At 37.8% G+C, this 27,804-nt stretch overlaps 1 protein-coding gene and 1 long non-coding RNA gene across 2 annotated transcripts in view; one reads left to right on the forward strand and one right to left on the reverse strand.

Moving 5' to 3' along the window:
• The window catches only part of LOC134219863 (neuropeptide SIFamide receptor-like), a 110,841-nt gene that overhangs the window by 14,698 nt on the left and 68,339 nt on the right, over positions 1–27,804 (forward strand). The gene's annotated exons all lie outside the window — the stretch shown is intronic.
• On the reverse strand, positions 1,623–2,483 carry LOC134225863 (uncharacterized). The gene is made up of 3 exons (XR_009983341.1): positions 2,359–2,483; positions 2,225–2,297; positions 1,623–2,146 (listed from the first exon to the last, which is right to left on the reverse strand). It is a non-coding gene; the product is annotated as an uncharacterized LOC134225863 (long non-coding RNA).

Consider the following 27,804-nt stretch of genomic DNA (forward strand, 5'->3'; position numbering starts at 1 on the left):
GGTTCCGGTTACTTTTTCTTCCAAAGGATTTTTCCCTTTATCGCTTCCTCGTTCGGGTGTTACTGAATTCGACTTATGACCGCCTACAGCCCCTTCTGTACTCGTAATTATATTATTTATCTGATTGATAACTGGGGTCTGTGGTGGTCCAAACTGGTAGTGTTTCATGATCGTCTCAATCCTTTGACCTAGCTCTCTTCGCATCTTCTTTTCTTCTTCACCTGTAGCCCTACTCCATTTCGTTCGATACCAGTAATGTAGAACCCTCGATTCATACTTTGACTCCACTTTCTTCTCAAGAGCCTTTTCGAGAGTATCAATTCGCCCTTGAATGTGTTGAACCTCCGCCGAAATTGATAGAGGTGATCGGTAAGATCTACCCTCTTTTAAATCTTCTTTAAATAAGCTTCTTAAATGTCTCTGCTTTCCAGTCAAATCGAGTGAGAAAACGTCTTGTGGTTGATTGCGTATAAGAAGTTCATAATCTAACTCTTCTAGATTAAGATCCTCTGCACGTGGGAACAAACGAAACATTTTGAGCAGAGAGTTCTCAATCAAATGTAAATCGTAATTATGTGTAAATAATAAATGAGTATTCAAATTGCATGTATTAACCAAAAAATGGTACTCGAAAATGCTAGCTCTATGACTAGATTAGAAAATAAATATCTGAATAAATAAATAAATAAATAAATAATTTTGTAAAAAGGAAAATAAATAAATAATCTAATAAATAAATAAATAGTTTAATATATAAATAAATAATTTAATAAATAAATAGGAGAAACGAGTAGCAATATGACCAATGAAACAAAATAAATACAAAAATGAAAAAACGTTCAATTTATGTTCAAACAGAAAATATACAAACACAAATTTAAACTAAAAGTTCCTACACAAGAGTGTTTTATTTAGAAGAAATTATGTGAAAAAGGACTTCAAAAGCCTTGTTTTGTTGGGCGCCAGTTATAACCCGCCAACCCGCACGTTTCCCGGGGAAATAAGATAGGTGGTTTAAGCGCCACTCCTTTCGGAGACCACCTTCCAGATATAGGGCTGCCCGGCCGCTGAGACCCCAGGGGATGGGTCTAATTACTCCCGTTTTCAGAGAGGGAACGAATCGGGTGACGTAAGACTGGGGGTGAAGACAATGAAGGGGAAAAGGGGAAGGGAAATCGATTTACTAGCGCAGGAATTAGGCGATTGCGAAACAATACTTACGCCCTTTTATCATCACTGGATGACCTGAAAGAACCTGCGAATCCTGCTATAAAAGAATAGGGAGTTATCGTGGTTGTTTCGGGGAACCGCCCCAGCAAAATATAATAAATAATAAAAATAAATTAACGACCGATTAACATGCTAAACTTTAACCAACTTTATTCTTGCATTGCATTCGGGATAGACTTTTACGAACGACGGTTCGCCTGCATTTATGCTACCAGCATTAACAAAACAACATATCACTACAAATGTTCAGAACAGATTCATTTTCACATACATATATTTCTCTTCATGTTTCCATTCTCCTCTCTGCCTAGGCCTACTGTTTGCTTTCCTTACTCTCTCTTTCTCTATCTAACCTCTGTCTTCATTCGGGGCGTGTGTTCATTCCGGGTCGGTTTAGGTGTGTGTGCTCAGAAGCGTGGCTATCAGCGCAAGCGCGGGGACTAAGGACAGCCACGTGAAAGTTTCGATTGGCACGCTACTTACTGTTAGTTCTTCGGTAGCGGCGGGAACTGAGCCATGCGCATGGACTTATCTAATCATGCATGATTACTTACGGTTTGCTTTGCGTACGCTTTTGGTGGAGGGAATTCGAAAATCAAACGGTCGTTCATTCGATGAGCACCGTTGATCGAAGCTCGCGTCGCTGACGTTGACGCAGATGATATTCCCTCCGGTCTGTGGGCTTCACGCAGCGGCGATGAACGGGTACGGTCGTCGCGGTGATGAACTGTATGTGGTTGGCGCAATTCGATGATGAACGCGGATGACTGCAACCTCTGCCTAGGGCGCGATGAAACGTACGCAAGCCCTCTTCCGGTCGACGTACTTCCGGGAAACCCTCGTAGCTGACGGTGGGGTCAGAAGCGATCGTTGGCTTTGGGGTGCGATGTGTGGGGTTTCGCAGTATGCCACAAACCTGATTAAACACGTGGTGTCGTTCGACGACATGATTAGCACACACACATAATGTACACAATATTGACCGACAAATTACCTGCACAATACTAAAACACACGCACGAAACTAGTAGCTATACGGAACTTGGCACTTTTCCTTAGCTGACTCAACTAATAAGGGAAAGACTTTAGTAAAATTAATTAAATTAAAGCATGCTAATATTTTGTTCACCTTTAAACACACATCACGGCGCGACACTTAAAATTCGATCACTCCTGCCTCTTCCACTAGCCAGAACGAAGTGATCGATCAAAGTCAATTTTTCCTCAGATCAAGGTGCGCATTATTAATTGCTTTCGCAATCATAACCTTCGGGAAATCCTGAGAGGAAATCCGAAGGTTGGATAATTCCCACGCTCATGAAACGATCAAGGTTAAAGGGAGGATTAGTCTACGCCGAAAGGCTTACATCACCCAGCTCGCTAAATCTGAGAGAGCGGACCCATTCAGGATAAGTTCAATATCCCTGAATGCATTCCTCCGGGGTCAATGCACAGCAGCAAGCGCGCAAATTTCATATCTGCTGCTATCACTTTTCCCTTTTTGGGCGGTTACAGCATGTGCGAGTTGGCTAGGGTAGGAACTCATTTAAATGATTACTTGTGGGACGCTACTCGTGAATATGAAACCAGATTCATGCAGTGGGTGAACTTTCCAGTACTAGACTGGTTCAAACTAATCTAATAATACGGATAATTTATACTGAAGATAATAATACGAATACATTTAACGAACGGACATGCTCGTTACAAGATAACACGGGCCTTTCAGCCAATGGGCGAAGCCTTCGTGTCATTTGTCAAAAAAGTTTGCAAAAATGGAAAATTTCCCCGAATGATTCCAAAATTCAGCTTATAATTTTCGCACATAAGCCGAGAGCTTCTTATTTGAAACCTTCTAGTAGACTTGTCACTATGAATGAGGTTCCAATTAATTGGTCAAGCAAAGCGAAATATTTTCGACTCCGCTAGAAAAATTTAATTTCAAAATTCACATGGAAGGCATCCATGCCAAATGTAACAAATATAATAATAAATGTCTACATCCACTTATATACAGAAAATCAAAACTTTGTCTTAAGAACAAACTTTTGATTTACAAACAAATTTTTAGACCAGCCATGTTGTATGCTGTGCCAATATGGACTAGTTGCTGCAACACAAGAAAGAAGGCACTTCAGAGGATTCAAGATAAAATTTTGAAAATGATTCTTAAGTTGCCTCCCTGGTATAGTATTAATGAGCTTCATAGAATTTCTAATATTGAGACACTGCAACAAATGTTCAATAAAGTAATTTCCAACTTTTGACAAAAATCTTTGCAATCTTCTATTGCAACGATCATCTTAAGTTTAGTCATTCAGCAAAAATTGTAATGCTCACATGTGACATGGTTCAATTAAACCAGAGGAAAAATCCTAACTGCCAAAGTCATTCAAAAGGGAGCTTGGTGCGGTTTCGCAGAACCCCGACCATGCATTTTGATTAATTACTGTGGCATTTTATTCTTCTAACCTTGAATAAACGTCAGACTATTCGTGCAGACACCGGCTACAATGCAGCCATAAATTAGGGTAACCGAGAAGGTTGTTATATGATATCATAAAGTTCGTTGGAATTTGGCAAAATAGTAGGAGTTTGCTTATGCGTATGGTCGGAATTCACCATGGACATAGCGCGAATTCTGCTTCGTGTTGTCAGTGCTTTAGCTAACAATAAAAAATCAATAGTAAATTGTCTCAATGTAATGAAAAATCAAATAAAAAAAAACCTGATTAATACTGCTAGCGGTTTTTGTGCCCTTCGTATACGAATAGTCAAAAACAGTTATTTAAATATATTATTTTCTTCTCCAATATTTAGTCAATTGATAACTCAGCAATGCATGAATCATAGTAATTAATCTGCAAAATTGGAAATATACGCATTTTTAGTTTTTCCGTATATTTTTAATACCAATATTCAAAGTGATCTAAATTGTTAAAAAATATTTTTTTTATGTAATGCAACCTTTTTGCCTTTCTCGTACAACAAAGTTGTACCGAAAGGCTATCATTTCACTCCGAAAACGAGCTTTTTATAGAAGCCTCGTAGACCCATAGTGCTATATACCAATCGACTCAGCTCATCAAGCTGAACAAATGTCTGTCTGTCCGTGTGTATGTGTGTGTGTGTGTGCACACGAGAACCGAAAAACATTAGCCAACTTTTCGTATAGTAATCTTTACCCGATTTCCTCTCAGCAAGTTGCATTCGACGGGCGACAAACTCTAGTTGATCACTATTGAATTTCATAACGATCGACCGTTGAACTTAAAAGTTATAAAGAAAATGGTACATCGACCCATATTAGCACCATATAAGGTTGGTGTCTTGGCTAAATGCGAGAAAGGCAGTATCACTACTCGGTGAATTGAGTTTTTTGTTTTTGTTTTGCGTCAAGTACATTTTTTAAGCAATTATCATCTATCTTCAGCTAGGTCGAAAGTCGTTTGGCCGAATATGTATACCATTTGAACGCACAGGCCATTAGGTCGAATGTCATATAGCCGAAAGGGTCATATAGCCGAATAGATCATTTAGCCGACCCTATAGGCCCTTTGGCCGACCGAATAGGTCATTTAGCCATTAGGTTATTTGGCCGAATAGGTTATTTGGATGAATAAGTTTTTTGGCCGAATTGGTCATTTGACCGAATACGTCATTTGGCCGAACAAGTTAATCGGCAAAATAGATCGTTCGGCTGAATCTCTCTTCTCACTGTGAAAAGTGAAAAATAAGGAATTGGGGTCGTTAAATAATGATGTTACAGGTTTTAGGGAGGGAATCTAAGATTTTGTGACAGTACATATATTAGGTATATGCGTGACAAAGGGTGAAATGGGGGTCTAGAAAACATAAAAAGTAGTGGACGTCATATTTAAATCGTTCCTTAGAAGTTGAAAAAGGGGTTGTTTTGTATATTGAAATTTGATTATAGGCTTGTATATCAAATTCATAAATTCAAATGAATATATTATTATTATATTCATACAAAATATGATTATTTGAAGAAACATGAACGTAGCTGGAATGGGAGGGACTGAAGTAGAGGTGTTCTATATATTGAATCTTTATTCCATGAATCAATTATTTTCTCTAGAACATGTCTACAAACTTCTCGCGTCAAGAACATTCCCATGGTAGTCCGTTTCCTATCTTTTTCTTGATGCTGGGTAATCATTAGGCCGATGGTAATTAGGCCGAGGGCCATTAGGCCGAATGGTCATTAGGCCGAACGTCTATAAGTGATGAACTCTATAATTTTAGAAAAATCACTATAATAAAACTTTAAAAAAAAATTAGGCTGAACGGCCATTAGGTCGAATGGCCATTATGCTGAATCAGCAAGAAGGAAGATGGAAGAAGGAAGAAGGAAGAAGGAAAAATAAAGAAGGATGAATGAATAAGGAAGAAGGAAAAAGGAGTAAGGAGGAAGGAAGGAGGAAGGAAGAAGGAAAAAAGGAAGAATAAAGAAGCCTCGATAAAGAAAAAAAGAAAAAAAGAAGGAAGATGGAATAAGGAAAAAGGAAAAAGGAAGAAAGGAAGAAAAAAGAAGAAAGCAGGAAGAAGGAATAATGAAAGAGGGAGCAGGAGAAGGAAGGAAAAAGAAGATAGAAGGAAGAATGAAGAAACAAGAAGGAAGAAGCAAGAAAGAAGAAGAAAAAAATAGGGAAGACAATCTGAAAAGATGGAAGAAGAAAGAAGCAGACAGAAGGAAGAAGGAAAAATAAAGAAGAAGGAAGAGAAAAAAAGCAAAGAAGCAAAGCAAAGCAAAGAAGAAAGAAGGAACAGCGAAGAACAAGGAAGGGAGAAGCAATAAGAAATATGAAAGAAGGAAGAAGCAAGAAAAAAAAAGAAGGAAAAACTTCTCATTTCTCAAGTTTTGTTTATTACTTCTCATTCGGCCTAATGGCCATTCGGCCTGATGACCGTTCGGCCTAATGACCATTCGGCCTAATGGCACGACACCCTTTTTCTCCCATACAACTATTTGATCGTTTGCCAAGTAAGCTGTTGCATTTGAGACAAATTCTTCAGATTTCCCATTTATTATCAATCCATTGTGGTTTCGTAACTGATAAGGCAGCCGCTAATTCGACAGATGAAAACGTAATCTCGTCACCATAGAACGATGTGATTGGGTGCATAAGAAGGATTGCAGATTTCGCTTCATTCTAGTACAATTACCATTGAGGACCATGTGTAAAATAGGACAAAATATCCTTACAATTGGAGGTTTTCTAAAGGAGTTTATCTTGCAGAAGGTATAATGCATTAATTTAATATTGCAAGAATCGGCCATTTCCAACCCCTCTTCCTATCATGAACCTCGTCTTCGACGTGTTGATGACTAGTCCAATCCGTTTAGCTTCGCTTCAGTCTGATGTAGGCTTCCTCCATCCTCTCAAAGTTCCGTGCCATAATACCAATGTCGTCGGCTAAACCAAATAAGCACTCGTGTCAATACCTATCATTCGTATTACTCCCTTCAAAGCGATGTTGAATAGCAGACACGAAAGACATCACCTTGCCGTAACACTCTGCGCGTTTCAAAGAGACTCGAGAATGCCCCTGAAACTCGAACTAGGCACATCTCCCGATCCATCGTCGCCTTGATTAACCGCATCAATTTATCCGGAAATCCGTTCTCGTGCATTAGCTGCCATAGCTGTTCCCGATCGATTGTATTATATGGGGCTTTGAAGTCGATAAATAGATTATGTGTGGGCACTTTATGTTCGCGACATTTCTGCAATACCTGACGTACGGCGAACACCTGGTCTGTGGTAGAGCGTTCACTCATAAATCCCGCCTGGTACTGCCCCACGAACTCTTTTGCGATCGATGTTAGTCGGCGGCATAAAATTTGAAAAAGTACCTTGTAGGCGGCGTTCAGCAATGTGATTGCGCGGTAGTTGCTGCAATCCGTCGCAATCACATTATCGCCCTTTTTGTAGATGGGACACACGACACCTTCCATCCACTCCTGCGGCAGAACCTTATCCTTCCAAACCTTGGTAATTACCCAGTACAGCGCTCTAGTCAGTGTTTAAATAGCTCTCCTGGTAGTTGGTCAACTCCAGAGGTTTGGTTGATTTTCAGCCGGCAGAATTTCCAGGAGATTCAGAGCCGAAAGTCGTATGCCCTGCACGCGTGCTCCCAGGTTCATTACCATACCGCCACCGTTGTCTGCCACATCGCCATTCAGGTGCTCTTCGTAGTGATGCCGCCATCTTTGGATCACCTCACGCTCGTTCGTAAAAAGGTTCCCGTTTATGTTTATACACATATCGGGTTGTGGCAAGTTGCCTTTACGTGAACGGTTCAACTGCGCATAGAACTTACGTGCGTTATTAGCGCGGTACAGTTGCTCCGTCTCTTCACGGTCACTCCTGCTGGCGATCTTCCTCCGGGTCGGGTTCGGGCTTGGAAAATTAGAACAATGTCGGGTTCGGGTTGGGTACGGGTTTGTGAGATGATAAAATGTCGGGTCTGGGTCGGGTACGAGTTTAAGAAATAAAGTATTGAGTATTTTTTTAAAGCGGGCTTGGTAGTCATATGGCTACTGCTTCTGCCTCATACGCAGGAGGTCGTGGGTTCAATCCCAGGTCCGTTTCATTTTCCTACTTTGTATCTTTCTCTTTATTTCTCATGTTATAGCAATCGCTAGAACTGGAAATGGACTTCCATACCGTTTCCATTACTATTCCTATACCTTCAACTTGAGTATTCTAACAGTAATCTGCTAGAATTGGAAATGAACTATAGAGCTCGTTTCCTACATCCAATTAGAAATTCCATCAGTTACCTTCTCCTATCTATCACATTGGCAGCTCGTTAACCAAGACGGACCTCTGCCTCTCCAACCTAAGCCAGAAATTCCAACAAATTCCGTATGAACTCGTAGCAAGTGCAGAGGTATATTCGGTTTGCAGTGGGCGAGTGATTGCATCATCATTTCCTCCCCCTTCCCTACATTGACTTGCATTCTGACGTGGCAGGCGCCAGTATGACCTAACAAATGAGATCACCAGTACTTGTACATTGAAGATGTGTGCTAGTCCCAAGCAAACATCTGTTGGTTCCCTGTGCAAGAACAGCTGATCTGGTCATAATGGAGTAGCAAATACGAGCAGTCAATCAAGCTCAAGCTAAAGTATTGAGTATTTTTTTATTCGTTTCTGGTAATTTTGAGGCTTGTTCGTTGCTTGGCCTATACCCTTTTAGGTGTAAAGAGAAATATAAAATATCTAGTTTGAGCTTTCCGCCAAAAATTAGTTCGGGGCAGGCTCGGGTTTAAGACTGCAAAAATTGTCAGGTACGGGTCGGGTTCGGGTTTGATAAGATTTTTCATTCCGGGTTCGGGTCGGGTCCGGGTTTGAAAGGAATTTCTTAATCGGGTTCGGGTTTACAAAATGTGAAACCCGACCATCTCTATAGTAGAACAAATTTGTTCGTTCAAACATAGTTTTGGCTATTTTTCTGTTCATAATACTCTTTTCTTGTTTTTATATGAACGAGTCCCAAGTTAAGAGTTGATCTCCTAGATTAGATTTGACAATCGATGCAAATATCATAGTAAACCACATGTAGATTGTGGTTTGCACATATGAATGTTCCACTGTTAGTACAATACATTGAAGTTTTCGTGTCCTTTGCACGTCGGCAAAGCTCACAACGTTTTTTTTTTCACTTAGCAATAAAACATCCACTTCTGGCGCATCTATGCAAGCGTCACACAATAAAACTGTGTGTCTGTGTATATGTGTACAAAATTTTGTAGAACTTAGCATTGGCCGAATTACTCGCAACAAGTTCCATTCGACTGAGAATCCTATCCCATTGTTTGCTATTGAGAATTGACCAAATTGGACAATGGGATCAAAAGTTATGACCAAAATACTATTTTTTATGCGCAAAACACGCTAAAAACACTCACTCATATTTGTTAGTTGTTTTGCACGAGAAAGGCACCACCACCGCTAGGTGGATTGATCAGGGTTTTTCTTGTAGCATTTAGGACAAAATACATATACAATAAGATGGCTCAAATTAGCATTGAATTTTTTTTCATTTTTTTTATGGGCCGCCCTCTTATTCTATTTGATGTCCTGATGCTCGGGACAAAATTTCAGCCAAATCGGTCAACCTTTAGGCAGTGCTAAACTCGTTGGAAGTTTATATGCAAAAACGTATGCAGAAACATCCAAAAACAGTGATTTGCAGTTAGACGACACAATTTACGATGAAGAACTATAATATCCATTCAGTAGAATTTAATATAGAATGTTATGTTGAAAACCGCGGAAAGATTAATGTTATTCTGACGAAGTTATTAGCATTTCTCTGAAGTGGGGTTTGAGCAAATTTCGTTTCTTTTACCTATGAAAAGAAATAAATTCACCCATACAACACTCCATTATAATGCGTATATCTTTGCCTAATAAACTCTAATCTTCTCGCGGTTTTCAACATAACATTCTGTATTTAATTCTACCAGAAATAAATGAGTATCATTGTTCTTCATCGTAATTTGTGCCGTCCAACTGCAAATCAAATTTCGATGTTTCGATGTTTCTGCATACATTTTCCCATATAAACTTCCAACGAGTTTAGCACCGCCCAAACGTTGATTGATTTTGCTGAAATTTTGTCCAGAGCATCAGGGCATCAAATATAACCGAATAAGAGGGCGGCCCATCAAAACTTTTGAAAAAGTGTTTTTGAGCCACTTTAATATACAAGTACCTCTTTCTTGATACATGTATGGCAGGCGGCAACGGGGCGTGTATTCGGAGAATAATGTAGTTCATAATTATTGATACGTCGCAAGACGGTTTTCGGGACCAGTCGAAAAATGGCCACTTTCCCGAAGGAACCAGGTTCGCGAAATGCCACGGAGCATACCCATCCAACTATCTCCAAAAATACTTTATTGATCATGATTTATGAAATCATGAAGTTTGATGTTAGTCGGCCCATATAAACAAATATAAAAATATTAGCAAAAAATCTAAAAATGGCCACTTCCCCGGGGGATCCAAATTCCCGACATGCGGCGAAGCGTGTCCATACATATCCAAGTTCCAAGTGTCTCCAAACATACTTTATTGATAATGTTTTGCATAATCATGAAGTTTAATACGTCACAAGACGGGTTTCGTGACCCGTCGAAAAATGAACACTTCCCCAGACTCCCGGCATGTCACGGAGCATGTCCATATCCATCCAAGTGGCTCCAAAGATACTCTATTGATCGTGTTTAGCAAAATCATAAAGTTTGATACATTGCAAGATGGGTTTCGGGACCGGAGCATGTCCAAACCCACCCAAGCCTAAAAATAACTCTGATGATCATGATTTGTGAAATCATGAAGTTTGATACGACCCAGGATGAGTTTCAAGGCTTGCAGAATATGTTCATCCAAAAAAAGGTACCTTTTTTTATTTTTCCTGTTCGGGCGTGCCACTGCGACCAATTATTAGATCTATTGTAGCGTTACCCGTAGGGGAAGGTGGGTAGACTTGATCCATGGGGAGACTTGATCACCCCCTGTTTTATCGAGGACTAAAGTAGTTTTGTTCTAGCGTATTTTTTAGTATAGATCCTCTAGGAAAATGACCTTTATGTGGTGAGTTATTTTTTGGATTGACAACCTTATTTATTCTGCAGGGCGGTTTGTATGTTTTGACCTTCCTAAAGATTTTTTTTATTGGCCAAGCAAAATTTGAACAACTTTTCATAACAATGACTAAATGGTTCCGTTTTTTCACAGCACAAAGCCATAAATATGCTTAATGATCTGCAGTGATGAAAATGTTAACATTCCATCAAAGTTTTAGGATATTTTGATTTGAAGCTATTGCCTCAATATGGGGACACTTTATCCCCCATTAGTCCCCATACAAAAATTTGGCGAAAAAATTCAAAAAAATATAAATCTATTCTCAGGCTTCTAATTTTTTGTAGATTTGACAGATTTGATGAAGGGTTGTCAGGAAAAATTATGTTTTGCGTAGATATCATAAAAAGAGGATCAAGTCTCCCCAAATTTTAAAATTGCATGTGCTGTCGAATTCAATAACAAAAATCGTTCACGTATACGCACAGCAATTCTAAAATTCCGCGTATTTTGATGAAAAAATATTTAAAAAATCTGAGGGCACCTTTCTAATTTTATCAAAGCAAGTTCTTGGAGAGGGATCAATTTCCCCCGAATATTTTAAAAGTCGATTTTTGACAGCACTCCAAAAAATCGATTGTGTATCAAAAACAACAATAATTTAAGGACTGTCATACATCAGTAAAGTTAAATACTATATTTCTTAGAGAGTCTGTGTGGAAATTGCGTATGTTTATTTATTTTTGGCTGTGATACATCGGAATCAGAAAAAGGGATCAAGTCTACCCAGTCTCCCCTATCCTTAGTGTTTAAGTGCATGTCGAATTACTCCAGTGCTATTGAGAAGCAATGCAGTATCGGTTTCGATACAGTTGTTGTTTTGTTTTCTCAAGACCACCATGACAAGGTCCCGCTATTTAGACCCTTCATAGAGAGCAATCCCATTGAAGGCGCGCCCCTTATCAATAGGAAATCAATCCTGTCTTGAGAAAACAGAACAGTAATACTGTTTTTGGCCATGCATCGGAGCCCTAGCCACATCCTTGTCTTGCTTCTAGAATATCACCAGTGAAACAATGAAAACCCGGGATTTAGCTCTGTCTACAAGACCATTTCAAGCAAGAGAATTTGTTCAGTAATAAGAACTTCCGTGTGTTCATCTCACTACCATTGTTCACCAGTTAAAGAAGAGTTAGTACGTATTTAAACCCCTAACACGATTTTTCCAGCAGTCAGTTCAGCCTAGGACCGGGTACCGAGGTTTTTTAACAGTTTAGCCTCAAACAAGAGGAATTCGAGTCTTTCAACTGTCTGCAAGGTAACATTAATTATGTTTTATTTCTGAGACTGCTGTTGTTAGCGAGGACTAAATACGATGAATTCTTAATTACCACAACTTATTGCCCTAACTAGAAAAATGGATTAGGCTAGGGCTCTGTTTGGTAGATCTTACACCGCAACACACTACGTCAAAGTGATCTACCGTGTAACGGGAAAAAAGGTACCTTACTAGACCCCGGGATTATTCCGAAACCATCATTTTTCCTCCCAGATATAAAAACTAGGAACCTAACCGGTTCGTTTGATGGCTAAATCAGCAAAATCGGTCAAAAATTGAAAAAGTTATGATTTTTTTAAATCATTTTTTGATGTCTGATAGGTATCAAGGGAGGATAAGGTAATATCTTTTTGGATTTTAGAAATTGTTTGAGGAAAGTTTGTGTTGTTTAGAGATATTGTATATTGAGTTCTTCATTAGCAATTCTCACTTAACTTTTCAAAAGCATCTAAGTAACATTTTTTTCGATAATTAATTTGAATATTGCAAAAAATAGGCCAAAATGAAAGCTTTTGATTGCAGTACTCAAATTAATTCATGAAAAATGGAACTTAGGTCCTTTGGAAAAGTCAATCGTGATTTCTCTAATTTCTTACGATACGTTTCTAATTTCTATAGGGATATTTTATTTTCCTGCCTATCCTTTCCTGCTTATTGAACATACCTGTCCCATACAGATTATAAAGCATGCAAATGTGTGGCAATTATGTTGTAGCGACACTGTATCTTCTAAGCAGTGCAATAATGATGGAGAACGCATTGAGCCATTGAAACAAGTTCACCAGGTTTTTTTTGCTCACAACGATTGTGCCTTTTCTCTTTGAGAACACTTTCGATGTGCCTTTTCTCTTTGAGAACACTTTCTAAAAAGTGTGGCCTACGTATTTTCTCGAACACAACAACCTTCACAGTTTTCTTAAGCAAATGATTCATCATGATCTCAGAAATTTTCTCTACCGTCTCTGGATCCGATTACGGTGAAATACATTGACACTAAAGATAGTAACCCTTTGAGCGAAGATGAAAACGATTATTTCCCATCAATTTGTTTTTTTCCTGTGTTGTAAATAACGGATTCTCCTAAATACCCCTTTTGTTGGCAGACTACATCGCATCGCATAGACTAAGACTGCTGACGAAGGTGTTACAATGCCAGGTGGTATTAGCGAAAATGTCCATAATCGTATTCGTACCATCTCAACAAGGAATAACGCCATGATAAAAAAAACCATAAAGTGATGCCTTCCCAATCACATAGTCACTCGAACGTCATACTGGCTTAATAGCTTGACTGTGACTGTATTATATTAAAAAGTTTCACAAATGATTCCAACCCTTCTACCTTTTCCATCGATTTTGTTAGAGTATAAATTGAATCAATGCGATGCATCGTATAAATAGGAGTTCTCAAAATTGAACATAATTTGCATTGCTCTGCAAGCAAAATTTAAAATAAATAACATTCATTATAAACCACAATCATAATAAATAAATCAAATTTCCAAATGCCTGGTTATTTAAGGCTTTCATGTATGTCTAATTGTAAGGCGAAAAACCCCCATCACACGAACCCACTGGCCCCACTTACATACATAATTTAGAAGTAGCCCAATTCCAATGATGCGTATCATTTTTGATTACACTTCACGATGCTGACGTACATGTGTCATCCCAAACCTTAAAAGCATGAAAACCCCTCCATCCCGATCAATTTGCCGATATTGGCTGTACCCTCCTATTGTTTGCATTCTGATAATACATCGATTTTACCAGGGGGGAAGGATTTCGTTTTTCCTAACCTTCATCATTTGGAAAGTAATTTTCACACTTTTCCGCCAGTCGTCCCTAAACTTTGTTCCAATACAGAGGGCGAACAAGGCATTATTGCAACACAGACTAACGTATATCTCGTATTCATTGAAATAGAAAATACTTTCTATTCTATTTCCTGTTGACTTTTGCCCTTTTCACTAGAACAGGCAGAATGTTATCGGGTAACGTGAAATACCCTGATTCCAATCAACAAAAAGCGGCCATTTTTTCTGTTCATACTATTCGTTTTCAATACCGTAAGACACAGAATTTTGCTTAGAAGAATATGTGAATTTTAAGGTGAATTGGTCAAATTTGCATAAGTTTCTCAATCTTTCCAAGTGTATGATTACCCAATATCACTATTCACGGGATACGTACCATAGAAATTGTGCAAAATATAATTGTTTACGTTCAGTTCCTACAAGTTTTCCAATAATATCGTGTTCACCCTTTTGGCTTCCCTCTAAGATGCCATAGAATGAAATTTCAGTAAATATGTACGTGCAGTAATCCCTTCTGGAGTGCGTAAATTAAGTAAACGAATCAAGAGCTGGTGCATATTTATTACGAATAGATTTAATGTGATGTGAAATTTTTTTCTGGGACAGCTAAATCGAATACAAAATAATTAAAAAAGAGAACAGCAATGCGCAGTACTTACAACACAATTATACCCCGTACTATTGCGAGTAAGGCTGTGTTCGGCACTGGAAATCGGATCGGACCTAATCCGCCTAATACCATTCATCTGCATACAAGTATTACCATACAAACTTTGTTAGGCTCGTTCTAGAGTAACGAACTTGGCATTGATTGACTCTTCCGTTGTCATATTATCGAGTTAACAAGAATTGAAAGGAACACTGAGCCTTTTAGCTTGTTTATAGTCGAACATACATGAGACGAAATTGAAACGTCAAGATATATGCGACATAATATTCATAGAGTACTAGGTCCTTGCAATGTAGTAAATAAAAATAAACTAAATAAAAATAAGAAAATTGCTCAAGCTTTCAAGATGAGTCCCTTAGAATTAATTCACGATACCCTTGTTCAGAAGGTGTAAAAAATAGCACGATAAACGCTTCTCTTCTTTGTAACTGTTATTTTCTCATGTGTCTAACGCCATTATTCACGAGTTCTTCACCTGCGATTCCCCAGTGCACAGACAAAAACTTTTTCGGATATCAGAAGGCTAATCAACACGTGTCATTGATGCGATCTCACTTGATGATACGCTCCCAATAAGTAGATAATAACTTTCTGAGAAAAGCTTTGGTGCACGTTGCGAGAAATTCCGAACACTTGACTTTGCCAAATTGCGTACCTGGAATCTTTTGAGGTATTTGATTATTGAGAAATGAAGCTTAACGCACTATAACCCCTTTCTACGGTGTTTGCTGTAGGAAACCATCTATCCGTTAAATTATTCGCCAATCGTCTGAGCAACCATTTAGCTCAATCACCAAGCCCTCTTTTAACCATGGCATCATGCTTTATTGTGTGCCAAAATGTTTTCACCAATTTTCATGATTTTCGCTGACTTCTGATTCTCCTTGCTGATGGATTGAAACTTTCCTTTAAAAGCACGCTCTTCAACAAAGAAAATGCCTTATCGGGATCTTTTCTGTGAAATACATTTTTGAGATAGAATCTAAATCACGGGCGGAAACAAAACTCAACAGAAATTTGATTAGCATCAAGAGACAGAGGCAGCGTGGTGAGTAGGAATAACAAAAAGCGGAAGCTGCATTACTGTAGACATCGTAAAATCATAACTTAACATGCGGTGCCGCGGAGGCTCTACGGTTTGCAGTGAAATGTCCTTCACCATTTCCGAGCTAATAAAGCGGAGAGCGAATTCAAGACGGTTCACTAGAATTGGCCTTTCCCGTGAATTTTTTTTTATTTTCTTCGCTAAGACTTTTAAAGCCAACATGGCTGCAGGAGCCACATTATGTATGGCTTCAATCCTGTTTTCCAATAATAAGAACGTATTTGTCAAGTTCAGAACAGATTATCTTACTGTGATTTAATCTTATTAAAAAAGGTAAGTTTTTAATAAATGTTGAGGAAAATCTTAAAATGTAACATCGAAAACATACACGAAAATATATTGTATTGCCTTGTATCGAAAAAACATAAAAGTTGGTAAATGTTCGACAAGACAGGTCTATTTTTTTAGCGAAACGTGCTTTTACATTTGGTGGTCGTTATTATCTGACTTATTGTATGATGCCATACTAAGCGTTTTGGTTTCTAGGATTGTAACGGAAACAAAAGTAAATTGAATTATAAAATAGCAAAGACAACATCGGTTCGCAATTTTCTTCAGCGGTATTGAATATGTTTGAATATTCGTCTCATTGCATTGTGCAGAATAGAAGAGTGTCTCGCGAACACTTCCTCTAGTATTTGAGATACAACTTGCCCAACAAATTAATCTTTTTTATTGCTCGAAGTTGGGATTAAAATCGGGTGTGAGAATGGGCCACCTTTACAACAACTTATTATGTCTGAAAAATTACTTTGATGCAGTTAAGGAGAAGAATATTATAATTTAATGAACACAGGTTGCTTATCCGACCTTCAGACTGCTCGTGAGGCAATGACCCAATCCCACCTTCTAGATACATTATCGCCAAGGGATTAGTCCTGTTACCGAATCCTGGCAAGTCTGAAGAAGTTAATCCTGAACAGGTATCGCCGTTCGTGAAGGATGTGGAAGGATTGTCGAGCGAGCAATTCGGTCTCCGGAGAGGGCGCCATTAAATCGGTGGTTGGCACTGCAGATGACGCCATTGAAAGCAAGCGGCGCAATATCCGTTACTGCACAGTAATAGCACTAGACTTACGGAATGCGTTCAACAGTGCCTGCTGGGCGGAGATCATGAGCTGGTTGCTTCGGCTAGGAGCATCGGTAGATCTGTACAAGATTCTGTAAAGCAATTTCCAAAATCGCGTACCTACTGATCTCCACCCCTATCACGGCAGGTGTCCTGCTGGGTACAATACTGGACCCACTACTGTAGAACGTTATGTACGATCTTGTGCTGAGGTTGAAGCTCCCCAGGAGTCAAGCTAGTTGAATTCATTGATGACGTAACGATGGCCGTGTAAGGAGAGCCCATTTGATCAGTTTCGTCGAGGAATGGTTGCGCAGCAAGAAGCGACAGCTGGTGCATCATAAAACGTAGATGATAGTCGTCAACAACCGGGAATCAATGCAGGAGGTAGCTGTGACATCATCTCCATGAGATCTCTAAAACAATCGGGGGTGATACTCGACTACGGTAAAGTGCCCAATAGTGGACCCCCAACCAATAGTGGACCCTCCAGTCATTTTTGCATTATAACAGCACAATGTAAACATTTTGCTATGAAATTCCAGGTTTAGGGTCATTTGGCCGAATGCCGTTTGGCCGAATGTCGTTTGGCCGAATGCCATTTGTTGAAATACGTTTCCTTATGAAGCGAGAAGTTAGCAGTGAGAAAGAAGAAGGAAGAAGGAAGAAAGAAGAAGAAAGAAGAAGAAAGAAGGAAGAAGGAAGAAGGAAGAAGAAAGCAGGAAGGAGGAAGAAGAAAGAAGGAAGAAGGAAAAAGAAAGAAGGAAGAAAAAAGAAGAAAGAAGGGAAAAGGGAAAAGCAAGAAGGTAAAAGAAGAAGGAAGAAAGAAGAAGGAAGAAGGAAAAAAGAAGAAGGAAGAAGGGAAAAAGAAGAAGGATTAAGGAAGAAGGAAGATGGACGAAGGAAGAAGGAAGATGGAAGATGGAAGATGGAAGATGGAAGAAGGAAGATGGAAGATGGAAGAAGGAAGAAGGAAGTCAGACCGCATCGTGCTTTCGTGCTGTGCGGTTCTTTCTCTCTTTGCGGAAGGAAGTTTTTAATACTACCCGAAGCTATTTTAATTTCAACGGTGCTTCTTAGCGCTATTTGTACCCACTGATCCCGTTACGATCTTTGCAAGGACCCGTGCCTTCGTTTTACGTTGGACCCGTTTGCGGAAGTAAAATTCCGACAAGCGGTGGTAATCCTGCAGGGACACCGTTCTGGGAAAAAACCTCTTAGAAGGTCACGTCTCCACGCTCAGCAATGAGTATTAACAAAAGCAAGAGGAAGGGGGAGTCTCTGAATTCTCCACTTCCTTCAAAGAAACAAGGTTTCAAGACCGTCCTGCCCAAGCGCGGAAAAAATAGAAGGAAGCTGGAGACTTCAGATATTCCTTCTAAATCTAATGTTGACATTGTTTCTTCTCCTATCGAACTGAGCAATCAGTTCGATTTGATTAATGATGAAATTGAGCAAATCGAATCTACCTTTAGCCCAGGTGATTCGATTCATGCGAAGAAACAAAGGATTCCGCCAATTGTGGTATCTGTTGCCGAGTTTTCTGGCTTTCGGAATGCAATCTTGAGTAACCTTCAGGGGATCAAGGTTTCATTTCAGATTGCTAGGAAGGGTGACTGCCGCGTTTTGCCGGGATCCTTTGACGATCGCAAACGTCTTCTTCACTATTTAACTGAGAAGCGCCATAAATTCTTCACATACGACGACAAAACTGAGCGATTGTTCAAAGTCGTCTTGAAAGGTCTTCCCAGTGATGACAAATCACTGGATGAGATTAAAATTGAAATTTCTCAATTACTTGGATTTTCACCAGTCCAAGTAATTAAGATGAAAAAGAAATCCCATTCTGGTACTTCCCAGAGGGGCATTTCTCAAGAATTTTATTTAGTTCATTTTAACAAAAGTGAACTAAATAATATGAAAAGTTTGGAAAAGGCCTGTATTATGTCTCATGTCCGTGTTACATGGGAACATTTCCGCAGGCCTGGGGGAAATTTCCAAAACCCTACCCAGTGCCGTAAGTGCCAAAAGTGGGGTCATGGAACCAAACATTGTCACATGGATGCTAAATGCATGATTTGTGGTGGAACCTCTCACGCCAAGGACGCATGTCCTGTGAGAGAAGATTCCAATAAATTTAAGTGCGCAAACTGTGGGGGCAATCATAAATCCAATTTCTGGGAATGCCCTTCACGCAAAAAAGTTTTGAATTCCCGTGCAAAATTGATGACGGGAAATTCCAATCGGATCCCAGATTCGACGGGTAGAAATTTTTCAAACGCTCAAATTTCGAAACCGGCTACCGGTCGAGCAATTCATACCCACCACAATTCACAAACAAATTTTGCCGCTCGTCAACGGGTAGCAAGCACTTCAGTAAATTCCAATTTTTCGAATGTACCTACGTATGCAAACATCTCTGCTGGTAGACAAAATTTCTCTTCTCAAAATGAGGTTTATACCCATGTCCCAACGGAAAATAACGGTCATGTTGCCGATTCAGGTAGCATGACTGCTTCTGATTTTGATTTTTTAACTGAACAATTGCATCACATGATTGATGCAATGTTCAAAGCAAATACCATTCCTGAAGCTGTTCAGGTTGGTATAAAGTACACACAAAAAATTGTTATCGGACTCCGTTTCAATGGATCCAAATAATTGTGTGAAAGTTCTAAATTGGAATGCCCGCTCTCTAAAGGGTAAGGAAGATGAATTATTCAACTTCCTTTCAGTTCATAATGTGCATATTGCCATTATAACTGAAACGTATTTAAAACCAGGACTCTCCATTAAAAGAGATCCAAACTATTTTATCTACAGAAATGATCGTCTTGACAGCGCCTGTGGTGGGGTCGCCATTGTCATTAATAGACGTATCAAACATAAATTATTTTCTTCGTTTGAAACCAAAGTTTTTGAAACCTTGGGAGTTTCTGTTGAAACAAATTTTGAACAATTTTCCTTCATTGCAGCCTACTTGCCTTTTCAATGCAATGGGCAGCAAAAGAATTTGTTGAAAGCTGATCTTCAAATTCTGACTCGCAACAAATCAAAATTCTTCGTAATTGGTGACTTCAATGCCAAACACCGTTCATGGAATAATGCTCAAAGCAATTCCAATGGTAAAATTTTATTTGAAGATTGTTCTGCGGGATATTATACTATTCAATATCCCAATGGACCAACTTGTTTTTCTTCCAGTCGAAATCCTTCTACAATTGATTTAGTTTTAACGGATTCAAGTCAGCTGTGTGGCCAATTGGTAACTCATGCTGACTTTGACTCTGATCATTTTCCTGTGACATTTGAAATCTCACAAGAAGCCATTTATAATCCAATCAGCTCTACTTTTAATTATCATAGAGCTGATTGGGATTTATATAAAACGTATGTCGATAGGAATTTTGATGTTCATATTCCTCTTGATACCAAAAGTGATATTGATAATGCTCTCGTATCTTTGACAAATTTAATTGTCGAAGCCAGAGGCATTGCAATTCCGAAATGTGAAGTTAAATTCAACTCCATTATTATTGACGACGATCTTCAGCTACTGATCCGTCTTAAAAATGTGAGAAGAAGGCAATACCAAAGAACTCGCGATCCCGCGTTGAAAGTTATTTGGCGAGATTTGCAAAATGAAATTAAAAAACGTTTCGCTATTCTGAGAAATACCAACTTTGAGAATAATGTCTCGAAGTTGGATCCCAGTTCGAAACCCTTTTGGAAATTAACAAAATTCTTAAAAACCTCAAAAGCCAATTCCAGCGCTTAAAGAGGGAAATAAAATTTTATTAACAAATGGCGAAAAGGCTCAAAACTTGCTCAGCAGTTCGAGAGTGCCCATAATTTTAGTCTAGGTCTCACTAGTCCAATTGAGGATCAGGTTACACGGAGCTTCGAATACATTCTCAATCAAGAGAATGTTTTTGACCCTTCGTTGGGAACCAATTTGGATGAAGTGAGATCTATTACTAGAAAATTTAAAAATATGAAAGCCCTGGGTGATGATGGTATTTTCTACATACTTATCAAAAACTTCCTGAGAGCTCTTTATCCTTTTTGGTTAATTTATTTAACAAATGTTTTCAATTGGCATACTTTCCAGATAAATGGAAAAACGCCAAAGTTGTTCCAATTTTGAAGCCGGACAAAAATCCAGCTGAGGCTTCTAGTTATCGCCCAATCAGTTTGCTTTCTTCAATAAGCAAACTGTTTGAAAAGATTATTTTAAATAGAATGATGGTTCATATTAATGACAATTCTATTTTGCTGATGAGCAATTTGGTTTTCGCCATGGGCATTCAACCACTCATCAGTTATTAAGAGTTACGAATTTAATTCGGCTCAACAAATCTGAAGGATATTCGACTGGAGTTGCTCTTCTTGATATAGAGAAAGCATTTGACAGTGTTTGGCATGAAGGTTTGATTGTAAAATTGATGAATTTTAATTTTCCTCTGTACATCATTAAACTGATCCAAAATTATTTATCAGATCGCTCGCTGCAGGTAAACTATCAGAATACTAAATCTGATAGATTACCTGTAAGGGCTGGTGTCCCCCAAGGCAGCATACTGGGGCCCATATTGTATAACATTTTTACTTCTGACTTACCTGATATACCACCAGGGTGTCAAAAATCTTTGTTTGCAGATGACACGGGCCTTTCAGCCAAAGGGCGAAGCCTTCGTGTCATTTGTAGTAGATTGCAAAAAAGTTTGGATATTTTCTCCACTTACTTGCAAAAATGGAAAATTTCCCCGAATGCTTCCAAAACTCAGCTTATAATTTTCCCACATAAGCCGAGTGCTTCTTATTTGAAACCTTCTAGCAGTCATATTGTCACTATGAATGGGGTTCCAATTAATTGGTCTAGCGAAGCTAAATATTTAGGACTTCTGCTAGATCAAAAATTAACTTTTAAAAATCACATTGAAGGCCTTCAAGCCAAATGTAACAAATATATTAAGTGCCTATATCCACTTATAAACAGAAAATCGAAACTTTGTCTTAAGAACAAACTTTTGATTTACAAACAAATTTTTAGACCAGCCATGTTGTATGCTGTGCCAATATGGACTAGTTGCTGCAATACCAAAAAGAAGGCACTCCAGAGGATTCAAAATAAAATTCTGAAAATGATTCTGAAGTTGCCTCCGTGGTATAGTACCAATGAACTTCATAGAATTTCTAATATTGAGACATTGCAACAAATGTCCAACAAAATAATTTCCAATTTTAGACAAAAATCGTTGCAATCTTCTATTGCAACGATTAACTCCTTGTACCCTTAGTATAAAATAGGTTAAGTTTAGTTTAAGTTGAAAACATTGTAATTCCTACATGGTTCAATTCAACCAGAGGAAAAAATTCTAACTGCCAGAGGCAATTGAAATGTATCAATAATAACTAAAAGCGTAACATAGCAAATAAGGATGATAGTGTTAAGAAAACACGGAACACCTAGTCTAAGAGATGAATGCATGTATTAGATAATTAGCAAATAAAATTAGATAAAAAAAAAAAAAAAAAAAAAAAAGGAAGAAGGAAGGAGGAAGAAGGAAGAAGGAAGAAGGAAGAAGGAAGAAGGAAGAAGGTAGAAGGAAGAAGAAAGAAGGAAGAAGGGAGAAGGAAGAAGGAAAAAAAGGAGAAGGAAGAAGGAAGAAGGAAGAAGAAAGAAGGAAGAAGATATAAGAAAAAAGGAAGAAGGAAGAAAGAAGAAAGAAGGAGAAAAAAGAAGGAAGAAGGAAGAAGGAAGAAGAAAGAAAGAAAAAGGATTAAGGAAGAAGGAAGATGGAAGAAGGAGAAAGAAAGAAGGAAGAAGGAAGAAGGAAGAAAAAAAAGGAAGAAGAAAGAAGAAAGAAAAAAGAAAGAAGGAGGAAGGAAGAATAAACAAAAACGAAGGAAGAAGGAATAAGAAAGAAAGAAGAAAGAAGAAGGAAAAAAGAAGTTAGAGAATGGAGAAAATAAGATAGAAGACGGCATGATGAAGGAAGAAGGAATAAGGAGAAAGGGTGAAGAAAGAAGGAAGTAGGAAGAAGTGTCACTCGTAAACTGAGGTCATTTTTTTTTAACTATTCGGCCAAACGACCCGTTCGGCCAAACGGCATTCGGCCAAATGGCGTTCGGCCAAACGGCATTCGGCCAAATGGCATTCGGCCAAATGGCATTCGGCCAAACGGCCTGACACCGAAATTCCATCGGGAGATCCTACCTCACAGTCCTATGATATGATTACATGCATTGGAAATGCTATGGAAAGTAAAATTAGATTATTTTTTACAATTCTATAAAAAATAATCAAGAGAGGAATATTTTGGGAGTCCATAATAGGGAAGAAGAACGTCCCGAAAAGGAGCATGAAAATCAAATGAAGTGTCGACTATGTGGCCTGATAGGAGGCCTGCAGTTCCCATCATAACTTACTTACTTATGGATCCTGTACACCTCCGATCATAACGCTATGTATCAATAGATTCAGTCTGACAAATAGAAGTGATGTCTGCGTGTATGAACGTTTATGGGGAGCGCGAAAATATGATTTCTATTTGATTTTTTTTTCATAACGCAAATAACAACGTAACTGAACGACTCGACAAATCTTGCTTAATAATTACACAGTTCAAATAACAATTATGCAAAATGACCTTATGCCAAACGACTTTATGCCAAACGGGTTACAATCGAAAATAACCATCGAAATAAAGGAAAATAAAGTTGGGAAATTAGGAAATAAGAAAAAAAGAAATAAGGAAATAAGTAAATAAGGACATAAGGAAATAATGAAATAATGAAATAAGGAAATAAGGAAATAAGGAAATAATGAAATAAGGAAATAAGGAAATAAAGAAATAAGGAAATAAGGAAATAAGGAAATAAAGAAATAAGGAAATAAGGAAATAAGGAAATAAGGAAATAAGAAAATAAGGAAATTAAGAAATAAGGAAATAAGGAAATAAGGAAATAAGGAAATAAGGGAATAAAGGAATAGTGGAATAAGGAATTAAGAAAATAAGGAAAAAAGGAAATAAAGAAATAAGGAAATAAGGAAATAAGGAAATAAGAAAATAAGTAAATAAGGAAATAAGAAAAGAAGGTAATAAGGGAATAAGGGAATAAGGGAATAAGGAAATAAGGAAATAAGGAAATACGGGAATAAAGGAATAGGGAAATAAGGAAATAAGAATTAAGGAAATAAGAAAATAAGGTAATAAGGAAATAAGGAAATGAGGAAATAAGGAAATGAGGAAATAAGGAAATAAGGAAATAAGTAAATAAGGAAATTAGAAAATGGGGAAATGAGGAAATGTGGAAATGTGGAAATGAGGAAAAGAGGACATGATGAAATAAAAAATGAGGAAATGAAGACATGAGAAAATAGGAAATGAGGAGATAAGAAAATAATAAAATAAGAAATTAAGGCAATATGGAAATAAGTCAATAAGCAAATAATATTAACATAGGAGCTTTAGGGTGGCTCAAGCTTTTATGGAAAAACTTATGTGCAATTAAAGTTAATTGCCTATATTTCGGGTATAAGCCAAGAAATCTGTTGAACATACCCCCTCCCCAAATTCCTTCAGAGTTTCCTTTAAATTCTTCACGTTGGAAATCCCTTTGTTTACTAAATTATTTATGCAGTATTATTCCTTTGCAAATTCATTCAGGGACTACTTCGGAAATTGCTTTGGAAATTCTCTAGAAAAAACTCCTTTGAAAATTTCTATAGCAATATAGGGGAACTGTTCAGATCTCAATTCCACTGTACATATATCCATCTCATCGCTAAACAAAGAAATTATTCTTCTTCTTCTTATTGGCATTACATTCCCACACTGGGACAGAGCCGCCTCGCAACTTAGTGTTCATTAAGCACTTCCACGGTTATTAACTGCGAGGTTTCTAAGCCAGGTTTGACATTTTTGCACTCGTATATCATGAGGCTAACACGATGATACTTTTATGCCCAGGGAGGTCGAGACAATTTCCAATCCGAAAATTGCCTAGACTGGCACCGGGAATCGAACCCGGCCACCCTCAGCATCTCTAGCTTTGTAGTCACGCGTTTTACCGCACGGCTAAGGAGGGCCCCTAAAAAAACAAAGAAATACGGCACCAAATTCGTCGCTTCTTTTTGTCAACATGCGTGCTTTCTGCTGAAAAAAATCACAAAAATAATAAACAAATCAAATTCCTTTCCATTGCTTTGTTTTTGATGGGATGGAAATAGGAGCTATGAGATGAAGTGGCGAACCGTTCCCCTATGCGGAAATTCCTTTTGGAACTCCTTCGGGAATTAGAAATTCCTTTGGAAATTATTGTAGGAATTCCTTTGGAAATATCCATGAAAATATCTTTGGATTACCTTTGGAAACTTCATTAGGAGTTCCTATGAAAATTCATCCACGAGCTCTTTCGGAAATTTCTTCAGGAATTCCTTTGATAATTCTTTCATTTCTTCCGTGATGCTTTAATAAATTTCTATAGCAATTACTCCAGCAATTTCGAGAATCATCATTTCTTATTTTTGTAGCAATGTTAGAAAGAATTCCTTAAGAAATTGCGAATGGTTTTAATAAGGAAACTTTCGAAGTAATTACTGCAGAGGTTTTCGAAAAAAAATCCAGAGAATTTTCTGAAGAAATATCCGATAAAATTCTTCTTAAATTTTCAAATATGTCCTGAACAAATGACAGAAATTCTACCAAAAATGCCTCAAGCAATTCTTTCGGAAGTTCTCCAGAAATTAATAATATCCGCGAAAATTCGGGTTTTTATAGAGCAAATTTGGCATATATATTCAAATTTCAAGAAACTATTCAATTTGCTGGGTCGCGTGCCCTAGTTTAACTCCGCTAGTTACGGGTTCCGCGGATTGAAATTTGCTCAGTTTACAACTGCTCTGTATTTACATATCAAATTTTCTCAGGAATGAATTTTTCTGAATACACCCAGGTTTTTTTTTACACGGTTTGGTTTTAATCGTTTAAGACCTTCAGCGTCAATGAAACAATGAGTTAACCCCACGAAAAAATTCACAAAAAATCAAAGAAAATTCAGGTGGTATTTAAAAAGATGTGAAAGTTCGGGTTAACCGAAAAATTAATGAATTCCAACCGTGTAAAAAAAACCTGGGTGTACTGCAAAAATCTGTGTTTCTATAATATAGACATAGAAACAATCTGAGAAATCGTTTTTATGTTTCACCTGTGGATAGAAAACAGTTTTGGAGCTATGAAAAATAAGTTGGGAAACAAAAATGTATTGAAGATAACCACTATCTTTCGATATGACTCGAACCTACGGTCCCAATACACACGAGTGCAAAAGTAAATTCAACAATATTCTCCATTCTAATATTGATTCTGATATTGAATATTCGTTCACAATTTCAATTAGTTAAAGCTTGTTCAAAAGAATCTTCTTGGATTAGTCCGTTGCCATCATTTTTTTCTTTTTCATTTTTTGTACTCTTGGTCTTTGGATATCAAAGAGGGTGGTAAACAAAAAATAAATGAATAAATTGGTAAAATCGCAGAACTCATCAGTTTTCTTAGAGATTTTTCTGTTAAATACCAAGTGTTGAATACCAAAGTCTACAAAATTCTAATGAATACAACACTTTAAATAGAACGTAGAACAAAAAATCTAACTAAGCAAGTTTTGTATTTCGTGTCTTGTTTCTCATGTCCTCCTGTTTCACCACGATTGAAATGTCCTCATTTGGAAAAATTACATATGGTCACCGATTGTACGACTATTCCCCGAAAACCAATTCCCCGAATGCAATTTCCCCGAATGTAACAATTCCCCGAATGCAATTTCCCCGAATGTAACAATTCCCCGAATGTAACATTTCCCCGAATGTAACAAATCCCCGAAAATAAAGTAGATTTGTTCCAGAGTGTCTCTTTGGAGATGCCGAACATGACCAAATCTTTCGATAGTATTGTATGCACTTGATCTTCTTTACTGTTAAATTATATATCTTATTGTTAAATTATAAAGATATTATAATAAAGTGTTTTCCTATTATTTTTTTCTAAAATATTCGAACATAGGCTGAATTTATTTGGTGGAGCAGAATGGCGAACATAAATTCCGTTGGAAAGCATCATGGTAAAAATTTGTGAAATCAAACTCCTGTCCTATGTAAGGTCTATCTCTTGTTAAGAAGTTACTGTAATCGTGGATATGAATCCTTAAAAAAATAATGCGTATGCCCGGAATAAGGCAATGGTGAATGTGATCCCTTCTTTAAAAGTAGTGCATCTACTTGGAATAATGCAATGGATTAATTTGATCTCTACTTTGAAAGTAGGTGTTTTTCCAGAATAATGAAGAAGTGAATGTTATTCCTTCTTTAAAATTCTGTATCTATCTGGTATATGGAAACGGTAGATTTGATCAATTCATTAAAGTTAGGCGTTAGCTCGAAATAAGCCAAATTAGAATGAAATTACCTTTTCAGAAGTAGAAATTTGCCTGCAATAAGGTTATGATAAATGTAGTCTCTTCCTTTGATGTAGATGAGTTTGGCTGGAATAGATATAATATATGAGATCGCATCTAGCAATAAATATCAATTATATAAACCGAAAAAAATGACATGTTCATTCAAAGAAGGCAATATCTCCTCCATTGTCCTTATACTGTGTAGACGCGATCATTTAAGGAAGGCATTATCTCCTTCCTTCGCTTTACTCCAGGCAAACGTGTACAATTGAAGAAGGGTCTATCTACCCTCTTTGTCTTATATCGGGCAAACGTGTTCATTTTAAGAAGGCATTATAACTCGTCTTCCCCTAATACCGGGCGAAGCGATTATAAAAAAAAAAAAACATTATACCGGAAGACGCATTAATTTTCTTCCTTTATCTCTATCCTTCTTCCTAATTTTTCCTTTCTCTCTTCCTACATCTAAAAGACAGGAACACCGTCTTCGA

The sequence above is a fragment of the Armigeres subalbatus genome, chromosome 3 (assembly GCF_024139115.2).
Source record: "Armigeres subalbatus isolate Guangzhou_Male chromosome 3, GZ_Asu_2, whole genome shotgun sequence".
NCBI lineage: Eukaryota > Metazoa > Arthropoda > Insecta > Diptera > Culicidae > Armigeres > Armigeres subalbatus.